Here is a 23281-nt window from a genome sequence, read left to right on the forward strand (position 1 = left end):
GTATATTTTGTCTAGTTTTTATGATTAATTTCTAAATCTTAAATTTTATCCCAAAGAATACATGTCTGAAATTATCCAAAAAATATGACAAAGAAGGACCATGTAAGAATATTTGACAAAAGAGTTATATTTAAAACAACAACAAAAAAACAATAAGAATTTTGCCAGAAAGTACAGGAAACTACATTTACAATCTAGAAGGTAGCACATTCTTAATCAATAATGAAAATACAGAAGTTAAGAGGTAAAGTCTACGTATGTCAATAAAAACCAAAAAGCAGAAACAAAGCCGATAAACATTAATAGAGATGGAAAAATCAAATTGCATCATTGATAATAAATCGTAATGTCTGTAGTATACAAATGCTTCTATATGTTGCCAAGAAAAAAACGAAGAGTACAACAGAAAGATTGGACAAAAAATATGATTTACGGAAGTGCAAATCAAAATGGCTAACAAGTATATTTTAAAAGTGCTCCATTCACTAGTCATGATGGAATGCAAATTCAAGTAACAGTGAAATACCACTTTACCTCCATCGGACTGAAGTAGCCATTTTGGCTGCTTGATATGGAGAAAGTTTACTTCAAGTATTGCTGGTGGAAATTCAAAGAACTTCTGCCTTTGGAAAACAATCTAGCAGTAGCAATTTAACTTTAAAAACATTTACTCTTTGAGGTAATAATCTCATTTCTGGGAATCAAGAGCCTGAAAATCAAAGCACCTATATATAATGCTCATGATGGGAGTAGGGGATGGGAAAGAGAATACCCACTGATCAGTGAACAGGTATATAAATTGTGGCATATTCACAACATGAAAATAATAATTATTCAAATGAATGAGTATAGTGAAGTTTGACAACGTGTGTATAATAGCTGTTATTGTAAAACAAATTACAACTAAGGAAAACATACCATCAGGTTAGCCTATACAGCACTTCAAGAGCACGGAGAAAAATATGGAAAGATATAGATTGATGCATACGTTCTCTTGTTGGTGATGGCAGGTCTTACATACTGATTTATGTAAAACCAATTGTGGGGATGTATATAGACAAGATTGAGGAAGAGAATAACAAGTGTGTTGAGGCATTTAGAGTTCCAAAGGTAGGATGCTCACAAAGTGTTAATATGAATCACAAGAGACCTAATATTCCTACTGACTTGGTTGGGACTTAGATAGAAAAAAAAAAAAAAAAACAACTTCAGAATTAATCCTCTGCTGGGGATGGAGAACCATCTCCTCAGTCACAACATCCGTGAATAACCAACTATTTACACATATCTTTTTTCCCATTATTCCCTTTCATTCTGGGTAATCACTTTTGAAAACCTCCTCCAAAGACGGAAAGCTAATTTCCTTGGGATCAGATATATTCCCTAGGAATGTAAGGTTCAGAAAAGTTGAGTAGTGTAATCTGTGTTTCTTACTGTGGTTCATATAATAGAATGACAAGATTTTTGAGGAATTGCATGGGGCACAGAAGAGTCCAGCGTGGCTTACTGGTCGAGGTTGTGAATGAGTAGCTACAGGAAGGGACATTAGTCCTAGGCAAGGTGACTGTCAGAATCTCTGTGAACCATCAGAGTGATGGAAGGGTAAAACTGGGAGGAGACTGGATGAAATATTGGGAGTTAACTTTTTTTTTTTTTTTTTTTTTTTTTTTTCCCGAGACAGAGTCTCACTCTGTCACCCAGGCTGGAGGGCAGTGGTGCAATATCGGCTCACGGTAACCTCTGCCTCCCGGGTTCAAGCGATTCTTCTGCCTCAGCCTCCTCAGTAGCTGGGATTACAGGTGGGCTGTAATTACAAAATGCCCGGCTAATTTTTGTATGTTTAGTAGAGTCAGGGTTTCACCATGTTGATCAGGCTGGTCTCAAACTCCTGGCCTCGTGATCCGATACACTCGCCTCGGCCTCCCAAAGTGCTGGGATTACAGGAGTGAGCCACCGTGCCTGGCTGGGAATTAACTTTTAAAGCTTCCCATTCTGATGAAGACATGAACTAGGGCATAGCTTGATTCCCTGAATGGGAGGAAAACAAAACACCCAACATGGTATCTTGCATTTTAGCAAAAACAAAAATAAGTAAAAATGCAGTCATGGCATTTAAGGGAAGAGATCTGGGTTCAGATCTTAGCCCTACCATGAACTTGCGCTAATTGCTCGGTTTCTTCAACCCTCACTCTCATCTGTACATAAATGGTCACAGAAACCCTTGTCCTGTGGAGCTTTTGTGAACAGTAAATGGGATCTTGGCACGTGGCACTCAGGGATCAGTGTCTGGTATCATGTTTTTGCATGAAATAAAATATCTGGGCGAGAAAATGTGCTGGCCCCATATGCCAAGAGTGAACAAGAAAGCTTCAGTGCACAATCAAGTCTTCCAGGAGTATGTCTGAAAAGGTTCCAATGGAAACGGACACTAAGTGGCAAACAAAACGCTTTGTCAGCCTTAACTGGGAAGATGCTGGTAAGGAAGTTATTAATTAATCACCAACCAGCCATAAGGTGTTATGGAGCCCGCTAAGTTTAAATATGCTTTATTATCCGACATCCAACATATGGCACATGGTTATGAGGTGGATGACACTAGTTTTAAAGGTCATCATTACCCAAATAAGCGGATCTGAAATGGAGAAATTAGTTAATGCTCTCATCTGCTGATTTAGTGTGAACACATCCAAGACAGCCGAGGCACTCCAGATGGCAGGCAGCAAAAATAGATAAGAAAGTTGATGTGTGTTAACTGTTTCTTAATGACACCGGTGGTTCACCAGGGGAGGACGGGTGAGGAAGAAGGAAGGAATCCTTCGCCAAGTACTGATCGAACTTAACGGGTGAAATGAAGATCTCTTTACCTGGTTCTCAGGAGATTAAATTCCACCTGTAACAAATGGAAAACCTGCCCTTCCATCCATATTACTGGTATTGCTACTGAGGATGATGATGATTTGTTGTTTCGGCTACATTTAATAAGCACGTCCATATGCTTGGCACTGTTTTGTGTTTAACGTTCATCTTTTTAGTTATTTCTCTCAACAACGTACTGAGGCAGTTATGGTTAAGAATGGTGGCCGACAGGTGCAGTGACTCACGCCTGCAATCCCAGCACTTTGGGAGGCCGAGGCGGGTGGATCACAAGGTCAAGAGATTGAGACCATCCTGGCCAAGATGGTGGAACCCTGTCTCGACTAAAAATACAAAAAATTAGCTGGGCGTGGTGGCACGTGCCTGTAGTCCCAGCTACTCAGGAGGCTGAGGCAGGAGAATGGCGTGAACCTGGGAGGCGGAACTTGCAGTGAGCCGAGATCTCGCCACTGCACTCCAGCCTGGGTGACAGAGTGAGACTCCATCTCAAAAAAAAAAAAAAAAAAAAAGAATGGTGGCCAAGGAGCCAGATTTCCTGGATTCCAATCTTATTTGTGTGGCTTTCAACGAGTTACTTCTCTGTGGCAGTTTGTCTGTGAGGTCCAGATGATGTTACTATCTATCTCACAGGTAACTGTAGGCTCACATGAGATAACACATATAAAGCACTGAGAAGAAGAAATGTTTGGGACATAGTCAATGCTCAGTAAATATTAGTGCCACCTCCTCCACCCCGCACCCAGGTGATTTTCTCCTTTTTTGCATAAAAGGAGAAGGAAAGTTTCAGATGTTAAAGAGGATGACCAAGCTCACTTGACTCAAATGTGCAGACAGATTCAAGTCTGCCTTCTACACTTGTGTTGCACTGTCCCACGCAGCAAATCTTTCTCCCAAATGCACGCAAGTGACATTTTCAGGATAGCAGCAGAGAAACAAGAAAGGTACTTGCCAGTCTTCAGAACACCACTGTATCACAAGCAGGAAAATTCAGGAGCGTCATCAAGGCCAGACCCAAGTTATTTTCCTTCTATTAAAAAACAAACAAAACTGTTCAGACTTTGGGTGGGATGGTGAGGAAATACATTGGAAAAGTAATCTAAAATCATTAAATCATAATAATGACAAGTAGCATTTAGCAAGTCCTTATACTGCGTGCCAGGTGTTGGATTAAATGTCTTATATGCATTTATATTTTTCATCCTTCTGGCAACTCAACGTTTGTCCTGTCATTATCCACATTTTACACATAAGAGGATTATGGCAGAGGAAGGATAAATATCATTCCCAGAGTTGTATAGTTAAAAAGTGAAAGATCTGGGATTTCAACTCAGGGATTCAAGAGGCAGGACACATGGACTCTACGATTGCACTCTCCTGGCCTGGCTTGATGGATTAGGGGCAGGGATCCTCTCTCAAACCGGGGCCACACTTTAAGAGCCAGTGGATAATTAGACTTTAGAGCCTAGATTAGAGTCACAGAAAACTTCCCAGTGCCACCACTTTGTAGTTGTACAACACTGAGCAAGTCCTGTAACTCCTCGGAGCTTCAGTTTCCTTATCTGCTCAGTAGGAGTATAAGTCATTCTAGTCTTATTGACTATGTAAATAGTCATTAAAAGGATGCAGTTAATAAAACCTATCTCCTAGAGCTGTTATGGAGATTAAATAAAATACCATGTATAAAGTACCTAGTAAGTATCCCGGAACACAATAATAGCTCTCACATGGTGGTCAATAAATAAACTTGTCACAAAATTATTAAGTCCTCTCTGTGTACAGAGCACATGGAGAGAGAGAAAGATGAAGTCACATTTCCTATCTGTAACAAGTAGATTTAACAACTGAAAAGATCCAAGAAGAAACATAGATGCACACCCAGACCCCAGGACACACACACACGTGCACACGCAAATACCAAGAAGCAAAAAGTGACTGTGTCTGTCTGGGGGCCTGCAAAGCACTAAGAAAACTTGAGAATGAGCACAGACGTTCAAGTGGAGAAATTACCAGAGGTTTATGGAGAGAGGACCATCTGAGCTGACTCTGAAAGTAGCCAGGCAGACATATAATTATTCTTATTTTTTATTTTGAAAGATTGAGTGCTGACTATGTGTGAGACACTGTGTTTGGAATTTTGTGCTTAATTCTTGTAGCCCCCAGCTGGCTAGAGGCTGGGGATTGCTATTCTTATTTGACAGAGGAACAAACAGGTCTGAAAATATTAAGCAATTTGCCTTAAGTCACACCGTGTGCATGTGGCGCGTGGGCCTTGGGAGTGGGAGTGGCACAGGCAGGAAGCCTTGTTTCTTTGTACTTAAGCCCCAAGCAGTGATCTTGTCATTCTGCCCCGTGATTTCCTCTAGTGGAGTACTGGCAAGCTGAGCTCTGTAACTTCACATTCTCATCCTCTTTACTTAAAGCTGGTCCCCCGAGGAAGGCAGCGGAAATGTAACTGCATATACAAAACTGAGCTTGGAACATCTGAGACAAAGCTGGGGGAGTTCCAGGGAATCCTGATGAGCAGCTGTTTGGAGCCCCAGGACAGCTGTGCCATTTGATGACTCCCATTCCAGTTGGGCATAAACCTACCTCTGCAACTACCTGCCATACCCCCACTTCCTTCTTCTGAATGCAGGAAGCTCATCTGAGCAATAATGTGTAGGAAAGGTTGTGGTTCTCTCCAAATCCATAACAAACACACCCTCGGAAAGAGAAACTTCAGGTCTTTGTCTCTCTTTTGCACATAGTATGTTGTTTGGGAGCAGGGTGATGATGTTTCTCACTGGAACATGGGAACAATTCCTTTGAATTCCCAATCTGTTCACAAAACACATCCACCAGTCACTGCAGAGATGCAGAGCCTGGGATTCATAGGATACTTGGTGTCTTTTTATGAACAATGATGCCCCACTTACCTAGAGGCCAGACTTCTAGCAACTTTACCAAAATGTATTCCTGAAATTTGAAATAAGAGAGAAGGGCTTGCAATAGACAGAGATGGTTTTCAAAAAGCCCTTTAAACACATGCACACACGCACACACACGCGCACACACATACACACACATACACACTATGGGATGAGCCTTTAGAACTTCAGTCAGTACACACAGGCTCTAACTCTATACATGTTTCTAATAAATCTTTTTACCTGGTTTCCAACTCATAGAAGACAATTAGGGAGGTGCCTTCTACTGCTTGGGGCACTGACAGTAGGAAGGTTAGATAAAGCAGGTTACTTGCCAGCTTAGAGAAAGATCCAGATACAGAGACCTAGGAATCTCTGTCCTCCAAAATAGTCACACACATGAGCAATAATAACAAAATAAGCAAGTGGCAGTGTGGAGTCGGAGAACTCTACAATTAGTGTCAGTATTGGCAAAAGAGAGAAATGGCAGTCAAGGGGTGAGGATATAAGTTGGCGGGGCCAGTAGCCCTAGGAGTTGGAATGCATGTCTGACTCAGAATCAGATCCATTTCCTAGGAGGTTGTGGTTTGGCATGGAATTATCACGAGAGTAGGTGAGTCCCAAAGGAGCGGAAGTGCAGATTGTCCTCCATGCACAATAATGCTTTTAGCCTTTGACTAGGTGGGCTTCCCAAAGGGCCAATTAATGCTTTCCTTGGCAAAAGAATGCAAATCAATCCAAACCTCCATGACCATGATCCTTGGAGAGTTTCCTTTGTGCTTGGACTGATATGAGTTGTTTAGTTTTGTCTGAAACAGCAGCCTGAGTGCGGCCAGGGCTTCCTTGGAGTTACTCAGGTCTCCAAATTCCTGGGGCCTCTTGTGTGTCGGAGCACTGCTTGGAGTGTCTCCTTCTGTGCAAATTCCTGAGTCCAGGATGTGGACCTCTGTTCCCTGCTGTGGGCAAAGGACACAGGTCGTTTCCTTTGTTTATTTTTGCTATGGTTTGCAACAAGGATAGATCTGAATCCTGGCAAAAACGGGCTGCCAAGACCCCACTGAGATCAAGTAGAGGACTGAGAGGTGAGGAGAAACAATTGTATGTCAATGCTCAGCATAAAGAATGCAATTCTAAGCCATGTTTGGGGCCACAGCTAATTAGAATACCACATTCTGACTTCACTCACGTATTCCATGGTTCCCTAACTCAGGAACCACCAGGTGAGAGAGATCTCTGGTATCAATGCAAGGAAAAGCTGAGCTTCCCTTGAAATACCAGCTCTTCTTTTCTACTCTCCCCCAAGCCCCTCTTTAGTGTTGTGTTACAGAAATCAAGAATCACGTAAACAATTGTATTTCCTGCATTTTTTGGACACTGGGAAGCTTAAATGAAAATCTGGGCCAATATTTAGGCTTCCATAAGGCCATGTAGAATGCTTATATAGTGGCTATTGCTTTTCTCTGAGGGTCGTTCCTTTCCCTGATCAGGAAACAGGTTCACTCATTTACTCAACTACAGGGATGACATTGGAATGAGACTGGCTCCATCATAATAAACATCCTCCTAGCCAGAGTGAATTGTCCAGAGATGTCCATGGGACCCAAGCTGTGCCAACTGGGGTCCTACTCTAAGAACTGGTAGAGAAATGCAGATGTTCCAGTAAGTCAGACCATCTCCTTGCCTTTAAATAATGGAAAAGTGAGGACTCGGTGCACAGAGCAACAGAGATGAGAAACTTATGGAGAGAGTCCTGACAGTGTTCAGAAGCTATTTCTGGTCAACCTCAAGGCCATTTCTGCCATTGTTTACTACTGCAGTATTTTATATGCAGCAATTAATTCTTCATTGGTCCTCAGGCAATTTCAAGCTGGATTTCCATCACTTGCAGCCAGCGTGCTAAGTCAGGATCCTGGCTCACTAATCTTTTTCCTGGCTTTTGTATTTGCTTTCCTGTATTTTCTCCTCATCTTGATTCCTTCAATTATTTGTCATTTTTCTTCTGTATTACATATAATTTCATAAGCCGCCCTCAAATTCTTTGTGAAGAAAAGCAGAGTGTAAACATGAATGTAGTATCAAGTAACTTCAAATCCAGCACTTTTTCTCTCTGCCACAGCTATTGATAATGGCAGACTGTGACATCAAGAAAAGGTTAGCTTGGTTTCTGTATTTCTGTTTCAAAAAGCCAAGACGTATGTGATACAATAAATTACAGTTTCTTTTAAAAATAGTTAATATAAGCAATTACCACTGGGATCAATACTAAGTCTTAGTTATCTGGAAAATTCGTTCATGTGAAAAAGTATACTCACTAATTTGGCCAAACACACACAATATCACCGTTCAGTAGTCGCCCCTTATCTGTAGGGAATATGTTCCAATATCCCTATAGGCTGCCTGAAACTGCAGATAGTACTAAACCCTATATACGCTTTTTATTCCTATACATACATATCTATAATAATGTTTAATTTATAAATTAGGCACAGTAAGAGATTAACAACAATAACTAGTAATAAAAAAGAATAATTATAAAAATATAGTGGCATAAAAGTTATATGAATGTGCTCTCTCTCTATCTCTCTCAAAATATCTCATTCTATATTCACCTATTTTTGGACTTTGGTTAATTGTAGGTAGCTGAAACTGCAGAAAGCAAAACCACCACAGAAAAGGAATGACTATGGTATTTAAAATATATGTATATATATATATATATATATATATATATATATATAAATGAAGTCAATTTACAAGACAACCAAAAGCGACTTAGTGGCTGTTATTTTAGTTTTGATATATTTTTCAGAAACAGTTCTCTAGGCTATAGAGACTTCCTAAAGCATATTTTAGCCCAGGTCCTAATTTCTTGGAGAATATTATACATGATGATTTTGTGTGCATGTCTCTGTATACGTTGTCCAGTCAAATAAATACTTCTGGCTGGGCATGGTGGCTCATGCCTGTAATCCCAGCACTTTGGGAGGCTGAAGCTGGCAGATCGCTTGAGGCCAAGAATTTGAGACCAGCCTGGCTAGCATGGTGAAACCCCATCTTTACTAAAACCACAAAAAAATTGGCTGAGTGAGGTGGCGCATGCCTGTAATCCCAGCTACCTGAGAGGCTGAGGCATAAGAATCACTTGAACCATGGAGGCAGAGGTTGCAGTGAGTTGAGACTGGACCACTGCAATCCAGCCTGGGTAACAGAGCGAAACTCTGCCTCAAAAAACAAAAACAAAAGCAAATAAATACTTCTGTGCAATGATGTCTAATTTGATAGAGCAAATCAAATGATTATAGGACCAGTTTCTTTGGTGATCCATGGCTTTAAACACAGAAACCTTCTGGATTTTTATTTTAAATTACATTCTTTTATAAATAAGTCATCTTGGAGGGGTACTTATTCCAAATGTGAATGATACAACTGACCCAACCCACTAATGGGAATACAGAGATTATGTTGTCACACCCCGAGGTAGTGCTGAGCCTGTTGACAGGTGATACTTAATGGGGCTGAAGAGGGTTATTGAGGACTGTCTTTATCTAATGGATAATCTATTTTTGCCATAAACCCCCAGTTGGAATTAATTCTTTCCTTGGAAAAACATGTAAAACACTTGTCCGTAAACCACAGTGGTCAAATGACTCTCACCCCTAAATACAGACACCACCAACTCTATCACCGCTGCAGAGAAAGCAGGGGCAGAATTCAGCATTCAGGTTGGCAAAAAAGAGAGCTCCTTTGAATACTCAAACAAGCATGGATATCAATAGGAAGCATGTTGGAAGGAGGCAGAAATAAATGGAGGTATACCCTTACTGATGTATACACTTAACTGAGAGATAGGGGATCTGGACTGGTTCAGGATTCATGGCAGAAAGTGGGGTCACACACACATAGAAACCCACAATATGGCTTTTTCCAGTTGTGTGCCCATCAGACACAGTTGTCAAGCATTTCTACCAGCACTTCTGGGAAGAGGAATAAGGTCAACATCAGAACCGGATCGAACAGCCCTCTCTATAATTGCACTTTTCTTATTTCAGATGATAGTTAAAAATGCCTTTCTCTGCATGGCACATTTCACAAAGTTTTCAAAACAGAATATAGGCTCACTCATGCTTCACAATACAAGGTATCCAACAAAGCATGGTGAGGCATACATGACCTTTGCATTTGGGTCACCCAGTTCTGTCTTATGCCACCTCTGTGACCTTGACAAGTGCCTTAGCCTTTACAGGTTTCAAGCTTTTCATGCTTAAATAGCGATATTAATAGTACCAATTAGAGTTGTGAGGATTTATAAGATTATATGTATGTAAGGAGCTTGGTTCCATGCCTAGTGCATTTACATGTTTAATAAATGTTAGCTATGATAATTTTATTATCATCATAATTAGTATTATTACCAGGATTATCATGTTCATAAATCCTTTAAGGGACTTCATCTTTCTTTTAGTTATTAAAGTAGAAAGGATGGGAAAAGAAAGATGGTAGAGAAGGACCAAAGAGTAAAGAAGATAGAGAGGGATGGTAGAGAAGGAAAAAGAAAGAAAACGGGACAGAAAGAAAGAGGAAGGAAGGAAGGGAAAAATAAGGGCGAAACTATGATCTTATTAGGATTGGGAAGTACTGTGTATTTATTTCAATTAAGATTCAGATGACCAGAACAGGACAAAGCATAAAACATGTCTGTTTTGTAGATGTCTGCCTTGAGTTATTTCTGCTTGGGGATATTAGGCATTAGAATAGCACTTATAGATTCAGCTTTCAGAAGGCATGCCAGGATCCGAGTGGCTGGTTACAATAGGAAGAGGATGAAGACCTGTCTAGATTCCTGAGCGGATATTCAACAGTAGCTCGACCCTCAGTCTGCCAAGAGGCAACACATTGAATTCAGACTTAGCTGGGATAGCTAAGCAAGTGGAAGTGATGGGAGAGTAATGGAGAAGAGATATCTAGATAGCCATCACTACCAGCATCAGAGGGAAAAAGGGGTAGCCAAGTAGCAGCCCAGACAGTAAACAGAAACCCTGTGGTGAGGATGGAGTTTTGACTCCAGAGAAGAAGTACAGAAGCCCCCTTACGGGAAAGTTTCCTACAAGACAAAGTTTGGAGGGAAGTCCCAATCCTGAGTGTTGAGCAAGAGTCTATATAAATAAGATCAAGTTTCATCTCCACTTGCAACCCTTCAAAACTTTCCACTTCCTGTAAAATTCTAACTTCTTTTTAGGGTTGGCAGGTGTCTAAATGATAAGATTTGGCTGTACACCACAACCCCCCCACCAAATCTCATCTAGAATTGTAGCTCCCACAATTCTCATGTTTCATGGTAGAGACTCAGTGGGAAGTAATTGAATCACAGGGGCAAGTCTTTCCCATGCTGTTCTCATGATAGTGAGTAAGTCTCATGAGATCTGATGGTTTTATGAAGAGGAGTTTTCCTGCACAAGTTCTCTCTCTTCTCTGCCGCCATGTAAGATGTGACTTGGTCCTGCTTGCCTTCCACCATGATTGTGAGGTGTTCCCAGCCATGTGGAACTGTGAGTCAATTAAATCTGTTTTCTTTATAAATGACCCTGTCTTGGGTATGTCTTTATCAGCAGCATGAAAACGGACTAATACACTAAGTGATCTGGATCCTGCCCAGTCTTCTGAACTCCTCTTTTGCTACTTGCTCCATTTCCTTGAACATACCAAGCTCTTCTCATTGTGGGCCCTCTGTACTTCCTTTTTCTTTTTATTGTAATGTATTTCTGCCCATCTCCACATGATTAGCTTTGTCTCATCACTCCAGTCTCAACTCCAATGCCATTTCCTTATAGAAGTCCTCCTCTGCAGAGTAGACTTATTGTATATGGTACCACCATGTTTATTCCCATTAGAGCATGCATCAAAATCAATAATCACTTTGTTTCTTTTTTTTAGTCTTATTATCTCTCTCCCACTGTTTCCAGGGGCCATGCTTATCTTGTTGCATTCCACACTGCTATATCCTCAGCACCAAGCACAAGATCTGACAGTGGACAGATGCTCCAGAAATACTTGTTAATTAGGTGGGTGAAAACTCTTAGGGCTGAATACGATGCTCTAAGCTCATGTGCTATTAACTGCTCAAGGTTAACATGGTAACCTGGTTAGGAGTTCCTGCCTCAATAGGGCTCACTAGAATCAGCCAAGTAAGCTATGACATCTGTTTGGGTCACAGTATGTGTATTCCCAATTTGGCTACATGTTGTAACTTAAGAACAGATACTTGGTGGAAAAAAGAAGCAGAGGATCACATTAGTGTTTCTCAAGGACAATAGGTATGAGCAGTAACGGTATTAGTGGAGGGTGTATTATGCAGGGCACAGGAGAAAGAATGCAGCTTCTCTTCCATCTCTAGCAAAGAGAAGGAAGAACCTCTTTTCACATGTCACTACTGAGGGCTGCTTTGTAGAATTCTAAGAGTGGAAGGAAGAACTCCACTGCCTCCTAACTTACAGGTCATGTCAAAAGAGAATTAGAGATTTTTCTTCTATGAACACTGCATCATTTGACATAAAATAGAACATTTTTTTTAAAAGTTTAGAAATATTTTGATGCTGTTTGATATTGCCATCCTGAACTTTTTGGATATCTCATAATATTCACAAAAGAAACTTTTAAAACCCAATTTTAATGCTTTAGTGCCAGTTTGCAAACCAGGTACTATTCTCATCTGACTGAAGATTTAAAAAGACAAAGAAACAAAAAACCTTTTATGAGAATTCAGTATTTGAGAAATATGGTTTCCAGTCACTCAGAAGAGCTGTAGAGATGGAAAACATGTGGGGTGAATAATATATGCTGTAGACAAGGCAAAATATGTGAAAAACTTATATTTGTACTTTTGTTTTTGCTATGCAGTTTACACAAATCACTGCCTAAGCATTAATATTTATACTCCTAAGCGTTTTTTTCTACCATGCCCATCAAACTGTCGCATAATCAGGGTAGTCAGTATATCACATCACACAGGGGAGAACAACTTGTCGGCCTCAGTTCCTGTAAATATTTTTCTTTTGTGCTGGATTAAGGTTATCCTCATGGTAGGGGTCCTTGTGGAAGTAAAGTTTGCCAACATATTTTATGATTTAAAAAAATATGGACACTTCATGACTCTACAAAAAGTTGGTGTTTATGTTCTGCATGGAAGATATGTTTCTGACCTAGCCCCTGAAGTTTTTGAGGTTTATTCATCCTGAATTTATTTTTAAGCTAAAAAGAGGGCTCTTTTCTGCAGAGAGATATTTTGCTTGGCAGAAAACACAAATACCAAATTTGTTCTTGGGTTATGGCATGTTAGAAAGTGTTCCTGCTACCCCCATGCTTCCTAAAGAAGGTAAGCACTTTTGTACTACTTTTGCTAAAATAATTGTAGGACTGCTTACTATCTTCAGCACATAAGCAGGTAAAGCTCTTTGCCCTGGTGTCTAAAAGCATGTAGATTTAACCTCAATCTTCCTTTATCATGGTATTAATTTTTCAGTGCTTCCCTTTTGTGTGAGAGAGGATAGGATGGCACAACAAGCGTGTGAGTTTAGGATGAGGCAGACGTGACTTTGCATCTTGTTTCTGCTTCTTCATATGTGCCCGATTTTACTTATTCCAAATATAACTGCAACATTTGGATCATATGGATAGGCAGTATCAGCAAGTGGTTAAGCCTTCTGACTCTAGAAAAAGGACAATCTGAATTAAAATACTAGCTACACGTGACCTAGTACAAGTGACTTCGCTTCTCTAAAGCTTTAGTTATTTCACCTTTAAAATGGGGATGTGTAACAGTACCTATTTCACAGTTGGTTGTGAGCAGCATATGTATATCAGCTAGCTGTTGCTGCATAACAAACTAACAGCACTCAATGGCTTAAAACAATAACTGTTTATTATGGCTCATGAGTCTACCGGTGATTTGGGCAGCTCTTCTGTTTTACCTGGGCTCATTTTTGCTTGTATGTTCAGCTACAAGATGGGTAGGTGGCTTTGCTGATTCTGTCTGAGTTCTTTCACGTGTTTGGGAGTTGGGTAGCTCAAGATTCTATCATGGTCTTTGCTGGAAAAACTGGGTTTTCTTTCTCCAGTAGGCTACCCTGGACTTATACTCTTGGTGGTTGGACAAAGTTCTACGGGAGAGAGAAGGTGGGGAGAGACAGAGAGTTTGAAAGAGACAAAAGGAGAGAGAGAGAGAGAGAGAGAGAAGGAGATGGAGACAGAGAGAAAGAGAGATTCAAAACCTATTGAGGCTTGGGCTCAGATCTAGTATAACAACATCTTTGCCACAAAACAAGCCCAAAATCAGAAAGGCAGTTACAAAGTTGCAGCAATATCCACAGCTACAGGGAAGTCAATTATTTTGGCCAAAAATACCACAAAATTCAAAATGCTTAGCATAAAGGTGATCATATTGTAACTGCTTAATAAAAAGTTTTCTGTCATGACAGATTGGATATTGAACGATAGAATTATGCTGAGGATTAAAAGCTCATAGAGACAACCCTAACTAAAGTAACAGCATCTATGATGCAATAAGTTATCACAAAATAGTGTCAGTGATGCCCCCTGTGGCCTAGACCAAAAACACTGTATCTCCTCTTCTTTTTAGATGTCTTTGCTATGAATGCTTACCCACCCTAGGATGCTGTGATAGTTAATTTTATGTTTCAACTTTTGACTGGGCTAAGGGATGCCCAGAAAGCTGGTAAAACTTGGGGCTCTGTCTGTGAGAATGTTTTTAGAGGAAATTAGTATTTGACTTGGTAGACTGAGTAGAGCAGATTTCTCTTCCCCATGTATTTTATATTTATAAATTGTATTTTCCTTTTTAGCTTAAGAAATATTGGCCAATCTGATAATATGTGGGTAGAAGCCAACCAATCCTTTGAAGACCTGAACAGAACAAAAATGTGGAAGGGTGAATTTGCTCTTTCTGCTTTAGCTGGAATATCCGCTTTCTGTTGCCTTCGGATGTCAGTGCACCTGGTTCTCAGGCCTTCAGACTGGGGAGTGGCACTTACATCATTGACTCCTTTGGTTGTCAGGCTTTTGGGTTTGGACGGGAACCAGATTTCCTGGGCCTCCAGCTAATGTATGGAAAGTTTTGGGTCTTCTCAGCGTTCATAATTATGTAAGCCAGTTCCTCATAATAAATCTTTATCTATATATCCTATTGGTTCTGTTTCTCTGGATGCCCTTTCTCTATCTCTATAGGTCACAAAATCTTCTCCAAGGTCTTACTTCTGATTGTTACCATCCCTCATGAGGTCATCCTCCCACTAATCCTACAGAGACTCTATCTGCACATTGTGTCATCCAGCTACTTCCTTCCTAGATTTTGGTTATGTTGACGTTTTTATCTCCTTGTTGATTCTACTCACTTCTTGAGCTCAGAGACTGTTTAAAAATCGTGTTTTATTTCCTTCTGCACATGATAACTACTTAGCAAATATAGGTATTTGAGAATTAGTGTGTACAAGAGAGAATCAGGGAGAAAAATAAATTGTATTTTCCTTCTTAGCTTAAGAAATATTGGCCAATCTGATAATATTAAATTATTCTTTCACCACATACTGCATGGTTAACTTGAAGAAATAGAAAGACCTATAATTAGGTTCAATATCTTATTTTCTCTCTGTTTACTTTTATGTTTAAAATTTTACCATTAGAAATTTGTTTCTTATGTCTCAGACATTGTTACCCCTTAGAATGGCTCCTCTATAAATTACTTTTATGGTAATTGATGCGGTGTTTCTGTATTAGTCTGTTCTCATGCTGTTAATAAAGACACACCCAAGACTGGGTAATTTATAAAGGTAAGAGGTTTAAAGGACTCATGGTTCCACATGGCTGGGGAAGCTTCAGAATCATGGCAGAAAGCAAAGGAGAAGTAAAGGCATGTTTTATATGGGCAGCAGGCAAGAGAACTTGGAGGAGTTCAGGAGCTCCCATTTATAAAACCATCAGATCCCATGATACTTATTCACTACCAAGAGAACAGCATAGGGAAAACTGCCCCCATGATCACATTATCTCAACCTGGCCCTGCCCTTGACATATGGGGATTATTACCATTCAAGGTAAGATTTGAGGTGTGGACACAGCCAAACCATTTCAGTTTCAAATGAGGTGTTTACTTATATTAATTTATACCTAATAACCCGCTTATCCAGATGCCAGCCTGTTCTCTTGACCCTGCTGGTCTCTTAGTCTTGACCTGGAGTCCACTGATACGTATTCAAATTGGCAACTGTTTACATTCCCCAGAAATAATCACTTTGTGTCCAAAGACTTAGAAAATAATTTTGATTTTGCTTTATATCCCTGACAAGTGAGGAATGTGAACTTGCCCATGTTTTTTATACATTTTACTGCTCTACTTTTCTCCAAAGTCAAAATTAAACCAACATCCACCCTGAGGGTAGGTGTTACAACTAGTCACAGGTGACATATGACTTTCTTGTCATCCTACAGGCCAAATTTTCTATGCTTTGCAAAACTATTCATTTCCAGCTTGTCAGAGAGCCTTATATTGTGTTTTCTGACTTTTTTTTTGAAGGGGCGTGTCAAACTGGTATTAATTTAGGGGTTTATTTTTTAATATCAATGTTAGATTTACTTTACTCTGCCAACATTTCCAGAAGAAAGGCAGTGGATAAATACAAAGCATCATTATTAAGTATTATTACATTGATGTATAAAACACCACTATTATTACTGTCAGTTTGGTCTGCTGGAATTATATGACACTTAAATATTTTAGGCCAGTTATCAATACCTGTGATTTTTGCCCATGTGTTTGATGTTTTCATCCTTTAGAACCATAGTTCACTAAGCAGGCAAACTATTTTATGGAGGCAGAGCACAGTGGGATGGAAACTGCATGGGCTTATGGAAATCAAGTTTTAAATTCGACTCTCTAAGCACTGGATGGAGAAGCCCTATCTAAATGGCAGTCCCTGCAGAAAAATGGGCTGCATTGGTTGACCTCATGCTCACCATGACCAGCAGCATAAAATAGCTGCTCGAAAAAGCAATCATGAACTTAGTCTAATAAAAATCAGTGACAAAGAGAAGAGATAAGTAAATCATCTTCTTTTATAGAGACTGCAGCTATGGTCACATGCTGCATTGGGGTATTGCATTTGAACAGGGTGTTGAAAAAGCATGACATCTCCCCCACCTGCAGGAGAGTTGAGGCTGTTAAGATATTTAGGCTGGAAAAGAGATCTAAGCAGAATGATGATAGTAGAAAAATGACTGGGTTCAATCGTGTGATTGGTAGATACATAAGAAAGATGTTAGAATTGTTCCTCTTTTCCAAAAGGCAGAGCAAAGCCAAAGAAAGTGTTGTTTCAGAGAAGTTAATTTTGGCTCTATGAAAAATTCCTAGAGATAAGGATAATTCAATAGGAAGTACAGCTACCTAAAAATGAAGAGATCATTTTGTCACTGAACATAGAGTGGGGATAGTATTATTCATTACCGTGGAGGTGGGCAACGAAATTACTCAACTGGGTTGAGTGTGCCCATAGATGATCTAGCTATCTTTAAGATTCCATGGCCTAGTTGGGGAAGATTAGGAGAGAGTTGAGTTCAGAGCTGGGGCTTACCTGAAGCTTAGAAATTTCATAGGTAGAGGTCACATGAGATGGGAGAAACAGCAAAAGCAAAGCTTATGAGTAAGTATGAGTTTTCCTGTGAACATGAGGAGAATGATGAAAAGCACTTATGTGGAGTGCAAGATTCATGGAGAGGGAGGAAGATAAGTCTTGATGTACATAACATGAGTCTAGAACATCGAGGATACCCTAAGGATTTAGTCTCAATTATATAGGTAACTTGACAAGTTAGTAGGTTAAAAGAGGTTGGAGAAAACATATTTGGATCAGTATTTAAGGAAGGTGACCCAAGTTCCAGAATGTACTGAAATGTGAAGTGTGGCAGAGAAGGAGAGAAAATATGAAATTAAGTGAAATAAGCCACCTCTAAATTCACATCTCCATCCCATCAAGAGAGAAGGTCACTATTCTTTGCATTATATTGTATTAACCAACTTTTCATGTCTGTCTCTCACACCATGAGCTTGAGGTTAGCAGAGTCTCTGTCCCAATGACCACTTTATCTGACTCTTAATAAGTGCGTAATTTGTAATTATTGAATAAGCATTTCAGTTGCAGTGTAAAATGAGGAGAGCTTGGGCATGTGACAAAGACAAGCAAACAAGAAAATCAAATAATTTTTGGAATTATGGAAATAGATCATTTGAAGAGTCTATGATGGTGGGTGGTTTGGGTCTGGAAGTAGAACCTACCCTGAATCTTTGATGAATATTTATTTATTTCTAAATATTTTGAGCCCTTCTCCTTTTGTTGTTGTTTTATTTTTTGTTTTGTTTTGTTTCTACAATAAAAAAGATATATATTCCTAAAATGGAATAGAAATAGAATATAACAACTCATGAGGATGCCAAAATGCCCCCCACCCCATATTTTAAAGATTAATCTCCTCAGTTGTGTAGCAAAGGTAGGTTGTGGTCATAGTTGTTTGTATAGGTGAAGTCATAAATTTTCCCTTGCAGGAAATCATAGCCAGAAAAGTAGAACTGTAGTCAAATAGGAAGTAGAACTTTAGTCAAATAGGAAATGGAAAATTTGTATAGCAGGTGGATAGCTAACAAGCCAAATTCTCAAGGCAGGTGGAGTGGGTTGGTGATGAAATATTCTGTTCTACTCCTGAGAATGGAAACAGATCTGTGCATGAGTCTAATGATTGCCTGTCCTCCTCTCCCTGATCGCCTTCAAGTTCAGGGGATTTTTGGTCGACTGAGACCTCTGTCCAATTGACTGACCATGTACACCCATGGGCTTGGTTCTCCTGTGGTCCAAAGAAACGCCTCTGGACCTAGACAGACAGCCTGTTAGAAGATTGGATCATACACTGAGCTTCCTTTGGACTCAACTTCATGTTCAAAGTTGAATATATTTGATTTATAGTAAAATATTTCAGATGACCTTAGGTAAAGGAATATTGTAGAAGGAACATGAATTAGGAACCAGACACTACTGAGTTTGATTTGCAACTTCATCACTATATGAGTATGGAAGCTCTTTACATCTCTGGGACCCTTAATCATCTCATCTGTTTAAGAGGAATAATTTTAATACTTAAAGTATGTAAGAGCCCTAGTACCAAAGCCAATTCTAGTAGAATTCTTCAAATTATTGAGTATTTATAATTTAACATATTTATATTGTGTGTGTGTGTGTGTTTAAATAGTGCATCCATTCTTTACTTATCTTTAAAATGACATCTTATGACTTGGGGGAATTGTCAAAGGTCAAAGGCAGAATGAAAACAAATACCTCAAGTTTCTTGATTTGCAGGCTTGTACTATTTCTACCCCACTACTCTTCTCCAGGAGATGTTAAATGACAGCCAGGCCCATAAGAATTTAGATGTTGGCTCTTCATATTTTCGTCACTGAAAGAATTAGCTTCACAGAAATTGTCCTTGAAGGGTCTAAAGTGGATAAAAGTAAGCTTCATCCTAAATGAGGAGATATCTAACAAATTGTCAAACTTTCTGGAACTGTATCTCTTATAGCATTATTAAGAGAACTGATATATTTCATCATTTGTAAATTGAATGACTTCACTCTCACAAAGGTAGCACAAACCACCAGACAGCAGATGTTTGGGTTAATATGGATATTTTATAATATGTGGAATCATAGTACAGTATGAAGAGTCAAATCAGTGTGGGTTTGAATCTATACTTTCGAGCCTAAATGAATTGTACGAATTTGCCAAAATTACTTACCTGAGTCTCAGTTTCCTAGTCAGCAAAATGGGTATATTATCCCTAATTTAAAATTAATGCAATATGAAATAATGAGCATTATATATCAGACAACAAATAACTAGTACATAAAAATAAAAACATTTTATTATCCTTCTGCCTTTGAAAGATGTTGCTTTATAAAACCTCTATTGCTGACAACCTTTTCTGCAAAAGAAACTCAGTGGCTGTGAAGTCTCCCTAAGCCTTTATTAGGAAATCAAATCCAGTTGCCGATTTTACATAGACGTTGAAAGTAAAGCCCCAATGACAAAGTCAGGCAACTCAATATCTTTGGCATTTCTGGTGTCAAGACCTAGCCAGAGCTGTCACGGATGATGTGGGTGAAAAGTCTCCCATTGTATTTTTTATTTTTCAAATCAAGGTCACAAGGGACAAACACATAAATTAATAAAAGAATGCCCTGGAAGCCCTAAGAAGCCCAGGAGGCTGAGAATACCCCAAGCCCTAAGGCCAGGGGTACAGAAGGACAGTACCACTCATGAGCTCACATTTGGGCTGGCTCAATGAATGCAGCACTGTTTTTCTGCATCGCTGAGATCACAGCAGGTTTTGACAAATCCCTTTATATCCCCCACTGAAAGTGAATTCATAAACATTGCCCCTTTTGAAGGGAATTTAAAGATAGTTCTATTTTGTGATCACACGTCAAAGTAGGGATGACATTTCTCTTGTTCTTAAGTGAACTGTTATTAGCCTACAAACTAAATCTGTGGAGGGTCTTAAGGGGGGAATTAACATTTAATTTTCAGAATGTAAAAAAAAAAAAATGACAGCTTTGGCGGTCATATAGGTTTATTGCCTGGAAGGTAAATGCACCTTGGATCTCTTTTATTGCTGTGCATGCCAGGGCTGCACAAAACTAATTTTAAGTTGATATTGGAGGAATCTAGAAGACTTTGCCCCTCTTCTAAGGGAGTCGAGCACTAAAATTACAGTAGCTGTTCTTCTGCTTGAGATTCTGACTGCCTCATAAAGAGAACATGAAACATCCAGACATGATGGGATAAAATACGTGTACTAGCATAGCATCATGCTACGACCAGGATAGTCCTGTTCTCTTAGCTATTTGACCTGAGGCAAGTAGCTTCACCCCGTTGAGTCTTACTTTTCCTCTCTATAAAATGGGAATGTAAGCACAATGTGATGCCACCATACTCCCACAAGAATGCCAATAATAAAAAAAATAGATGTTGGCATGGATATGGTGAAAAGGGAACACTTCGACATGGCTGGTGGGAATGTAAACTATATACGTACAATGGAATGCCACTCAGCCATAAAAAGGAATGAATTAATGGCAGTCACAGCAACCTGGATGAGATTAGACACTATTATTCTAAGTGAAGTAATGCAGGGATGGAAAACTAAACATCATATGTTCTCACTCATAAGTGGGAGCTAAGCCATGAGGGTGCAAAGGCATAAGAATAATACAATGGACTTTGGGGACTCGGGGAGAAAGGGCGGGAAGGGAGTGAGGGATAAAAGGCTACAAACTGGGTTCAGTGTATACTGCTCAGGTGATGGGTACACCAAAATCTCACAAAACACCACTAAAGAACTTACTTATGTAACAAAATACCACCTGTTCCCAAAAAACCTATGGAATTGTTTTTAAAGGGAATGTTGGTGCCATCTTTATAATACCTTGGAGGATATATATAGCACTCTGATAAGGTCCAATTTCTCATGCCAGTGAGAAGGTGTTATGGATCAACTTGTGCCGCCCACCCCAAATTCCATATGTTGATGTCCTAAGCTCCATACCTCAGAATGTGACCTTATAGGAGTGACTATAAAATGCAGGTCCCAGAGTTGAATAGGACTCTCCTTCTCCACCAAAGCCCTCTCCAGAAATGACTGGCCCTTCGGAATACTCCGATTGGGATTTAATTGTCTCAGAAACACAGTTGTCATGACAACTGGATATAAAGTTTAGTTCCAGAACTTAAACCTAAATATGTTAAAATCTCCACAAGACATTTTCTTTGACTGGGAGTGAATTAAGAAAAGCATGTGCATGCACACACAGACACAATCTCTTAAAAATGTTAAAAAGGGACTATGTCCTCTGACTCACACATCAGTGTTCTGGAATAGGAGACATTCATTACCATCACCCTTCTATTCACTCACCTGACATTTATTCATTTAATTGGCATTTACTGAGCAACTACGATGTGCCAAGCACAGAAGGAAAGTTCTTGGCAGATGAACTGCTTACATCAGAAAGCTTGAGATTATTTGAATATCTGGATTGAAAAGTGGCATATTTACTTGTGACAGATTAAGGACCACCATGAGCTTCACGAGAAAGGGGGGCTATGGCTTGCTCATTCATTTCTTCTTCCCCAGGGATGTAATGCAGTTCCAAGGACTTTATAGCTGCCTAGCAGATATTTACTGAACAAATGAATGAATGGTTGAACAAAAGACAATTCAAAGACAGCACTGAAACCAGTCGGGGATTCTTGAAGCATTAAAATTACAACTAAAAGCATCTAGTTGTGGATGTAACATTAATGTTAGCCAGTATTTACTGAGCACTGACTATGTTCCTGGCTCCAAGCACTCCACAGATGATGGTACAGGTTTTGCGTAATATTTGCAAAGCTCTTTGCTGAAGTGAGGCATAGCCTCATTTTATATATGAAGTGAATGAGACTTTTAGAGCTATCGTGAATTGCCTTTGGCTATACAGAAACACACAGACCTGCATTTGAGCCCAGGCCTGTCCAAATTCAATGCTTGTGCTCCCTAATGTAGCTGCTCACCTCCCTCTTTCTTTAGACTCTGTTGCCTCCTCTCTCCAGAGAAAAGGAAGAGTGAATGAGAGTCGATTTCTAAATCTATTAGTTGCTCGTTTACACCCTCTTAAATGGTTTTCATTAATTTTCATAAATGACAGCACTAAGAAGAAATCTGAAGAATCTCGATGTGTGTTTTGTCTTCTTCACTGTCTCAGGAAACCATCCAGAGATTCTTTTTTTCAATCTTACAAACAAAAACCCCCCAAAACTAAAATATGATCCACCTACAATACTTTCCTACAGGATCATAATGTAGCTCCCAATGATGCCCCTCTTGGCAGGATTTTAGCACCAATTCCAAAAAATGTCAAGGAATGTCATTGGTTTGAATTTACATAATTAATAGAGTACGGTATTGATTCAGATTAGTAAACCCGAAGCCTTGAACCTGAGATGTGAGTTAATTGGGGTTAAATGGTATCATCTCTTGATGGAGAAAAATGTTTTAGCCTGGTTCTGTTGGATTCTGCAAATTATTGCTGCCTTCCCAGTCCCCATTCAAATAAGAGAGACTTCTCTTCTGGAATTGATGAATGTGGAGTCAAACTGAATGTAACATAACAGGCTCTTTAATTAAAAAAAAATGAGAGTAAAGCAACTTGACCTTCCACTTTAAAGGTGAGTTTTCCGGAATAAAGTACAAATACTAGATAAAGTTGCTTTGAAATTAAAGGTATGTCTGTAGGGAGGGGAAGAGGAAAGAGTGACAAGTGTATGATAAAGGCTGACTTATTTTTAATGCACAGTATGAACATTCCAGTGAGTGACTCTCCATGTGTCATGAACTTGACTTACCACCATGAT

At 39.5% G+C, this 23281-nt stretch overlaps 1 long non-coding RNA gene across 2 annotated transcripts; it reads right to left on the bottom strand.

The window, feature by feature from the left end:
• Nucleotides 1–3747: 3747 nt before the first annotated feature.
• Nucleotides 3748–21533, bottom strand: LOC129457584 (uncharacterized). 2 transcript variants are annotated; one of them, XR_008649313.1, is made up of 4 exons: nt 21435–21533; nt 19169–19325; nt 6524–6736; nt 3748–3901 (listed from the first exon to the last, which is right to left on the bottom strand). It is a non-coding gene; the product is annotated as an uncharacterized lncRNA (long non-coding RNA). The 2 variants fall into 2 exon arrangements; XR_008649314.1 differs by lacking the exon at nt 6524–6736.
• Between the last annotated feature and the right edge of the window lie 1748 nt (nt 21534–23281).

Source organism: Symphalangus syndactylus, chromosome 11, assembly GCF_028878055.3.
Source record: "Symphalangus syndactylus isolate Jambi chromosome 11, NHGRI_mSymSyn1-v2.1_pri, whole genome shotgun sequence".
NCBI classification, from domain to species: Eukaryota; Metazoa; Chordata; class Mammalia; order Primates; family Hylobatidae; genus Symphalangus; species Symphalangus syndactylus.